Consider the following 3,163-nt stretch of genomic DNA (forward strand, 5'->3'; position numbering starts at 1 on the left):
AAGGTTTCGTTTTGAGAGCTTCTGGGTTAAGCTGGAGGGTTTCGAGCAGGCTATTCGGGAGGCTTGGGTTTGTGACCACTCCATTGTGGACCCATTCAAGAGACTAGACGAACTCTTTCGTAATGCTGCGGTGGCGCTTCAAGCATGGGGTCAGAGGAAAGTTGGGAACATAAAACTCCAAATCGCCATTGCCACACTAGTAATCCTCCGCCTGGATCAAGCAATGGAATCTAGAGGGCTCGCTGAGTTAGAGATGTGGCTGAGAAGAACGCTCAAGCTTGCACTCTTGGGGCTTGCGTCGCTTGAACGTACGATCGAGCGGCAAAGATCAAGACACAGATGGCTTCGAGAGGGAGATGCTAACACCAAGTTTTTTCGGTTGGTTGCAAACGGCAGGAGAGCCAAGAACTTCATACCGCAGGTTAGACGAGGTGAAGAGATTGCCACTGATCAGACTCACAAAGAAGAGATTTTCACGGAGGCTTTTCAAAACTCTCTTGGCACAGCTCAGGCCAGAGAGCACACGCTCAATCTTCAAGTGCTAGGATTGACCCCGCAAGATCTGAGCAGTTTGGACGCGTTGTTCACGGTTGAGGAGGTTTGGTCTGTCATTAAGGAAATGGCCCCGGACAGGGCCCCCGGGCCGGACGGATTCACGGCAGAATTCTACCAAAGAGCGTGGTCAATTATCAAGGATGACATCATGGCAGCGCTCCTTAAGCTTTGCGTTGGAGATGACCGAGGGTTTGCAAGATTAAACCGCGCTTTGATCGTCTTGATACCTAAGAAGCAGGACGCCATGGAGGTGGGCGATTACAGACCGATCAGTTTACCACATAGTTTCTCCAAATTGTTCGCCAAGCTACTGGCTAATCGGATTAGACCGTTCATGAAGGACTTAGTGGCTGCCAATCAGTCTGCGTTCATCCGCGGAAGAAGCTTGCATGACAACTACCTCCTTGTGAAGCAAGTGGCAAGGAAGATCCATGCCAGAAAGAATAGAGGTGTTTTCTTAAAGCTAGACATATCCCATGCCTTTGACTCCTTGTCCTAGCCCTTCTTGTTCGAAGTACTCTGCGCCAAAGGTTTTGGAGGGAGATGTCTCAGGTGGATAGCTGCCCTGCTGCAAACATCGAGCACCAAAGTGTTGGTTAATGGAGTCCCGGGAAGGAGGATTTTGCATGCAAAAGGACTGCAACAAGGGGACCCGGTCTCCCCGCTGCTTTTTGTCATTGCAATGGAGGCCCTCACGGCCTTAGTCTCCAAAGCCATTACTGACGGAGTACTAAGCTCATACACTAGAATCTCGGCGACCCAACGACTATCTATATACGCGGATGATGTGGCTTTATTCGTCAAGCCAACAAATCAGGATCTTTGGTTCGTCAGAATCGCGCTACAGCTATTTGGAGAAGCTTCGAGACTGAGGGTCAATTACAGAAAATCATCGGCGATTCTGATCTCCGAGGACCAGGATGACAAAGCCAGAGTGCAGAATTTGTTGCAATGCCCCATCGGAGAATTCCCGTGCAAATACCTCGGATTGCAGCTGGCCATTAAGCATCTTACGAAGGCGCATTGGCAGCCTCTTTTGGACCAAGTGCGGCATTGCCTCCCAGCTTGGCAGAGAGGTCTATTGCAGAGATCCAGCCGGCTTGTGCTTGTGAAATCGGTGCTCGCAGCAAGACCTGTGCACCAACTGCTCGTGATGAAGGCCCCTGGCTGGGTACTTGCGGATATTGATGGATGGATGCGAGCGTTTTTTTTGGGCGGGGAAAGATCAAGTGAATGGAGGCCAATGCTTAGTGGCATGGAGCACGATTTGTAAGCCGACTTGTTTCGGAGGCCTGGGAGTGAAAAATCTGAGCTTGCAAGCGCTCGCACTTAGGGTGCGATAGGAATGGATGAGGCGCACAGACCCACAAAGGCCGTGGCATGGGCTAGGACTTATGGTGGATGAAGATGCCAGACTTGTTTTCGACAGCTTGGTGCAGATCACAGTGGGCAAAGGAGACAAGGTTCTTTTTTGGAGGGATCGGTGGATTCATGGATTCTCCATCAGGGACATAGCGCCAATGCTCGTGGCAGGAGTGGAGAAAAGGGTCAGAAACTCCCGCACGGTCACCCAGGCTTTGATCGGAGAAAGGTGGGCACTCGACGTTCAACCACAGACTACTTTCGGAGCGCTGCTACAAACAGTTCACTTGAGGCATGCTATCACGACAGTGCCGAGAGACGCGCTAATGGAGGACACATTCTCTTGGCCGCATGATCCATCGGGTTTATACACGGCCAGATCCACTTACATGATGCTCAACCAAGGAGCGATCGGATCGCCTACAGTTGTGGCGATTTGGCGCAGTTGGGCGCCGTTAAAGTGCAAGATCTTTGCCTGGCTTGCGGCGCAGCACCGATTGTGGACATCGGACAGACGGGTACGACATGGACTGCAGGACAACCCATCGCCTTGTTACACTTGTTTGCAGGACGAGGACACGGTTGAGCATATCTTGGTGCAATGTGTCTATGCTAGACAGGTGTGGTACAAGTGCTTTGACTCCCTGGAAATCGACATCCCCCACCCTAACAGCACGGACACATTTGCCGATTGGTGGTTAAGGGCACGAGCTGGCTTTCAAGGGAAGCAAAAGCGAGGCTTCGATTCACTCGTCATTGCTGCAGCTTGGTTGCTATGGAAGCAGAGGAACGCTAAGGTTTTCAACCGACCGGAACAAGTTAAGGACTGCAATGAGTTAGCTAGAGCCATCTTTGATGAAATTCGCGATTGGCATAGTGCAGGTGTAGGAGTGGGTGGATTAGATCGTTTTGTGAGAGATCACGATTGATCTCCATGTAGGTGTGTGTGGGTGCTCGGGTGACCGATGTTCGCATTGATCGCTCGAATCTTGTAAATTTTTTCTCCCTTCTATAAAAATATGGTACGCTATTGGCGTACTCTCGAAAAAAAAACACTTGATGACGTGAACTATATAGAGATCCCATTTATATATTGCACCAGCCACCAGTTCTGGAGGTACATGGGTTTAGACCAAATTTTTTTTTTTTTTCATTTCAAACCTCAGCTTGTATATGTATGCTATATCTGTAACTTGCGATGTCACTCAATTTAGTGCAGCATTGAGCCGTCAAACGGGACGAACTT

Source organism: Triticum aestivum, chromosome 3B, assembly GCF_018294505.1.
Source record: "Triticum aestivum cultivar Chinese Spring chromosome 3B, IWGSC CS RefSeq v2.1, whole genome shotgun sequence".
Taxonomy (NCBI): Eukaryota; Viridiplantae; Streptophyta; class Magnoliopsida; order Poales; family Poaceae; genus Triticum; species Triticum aestivum.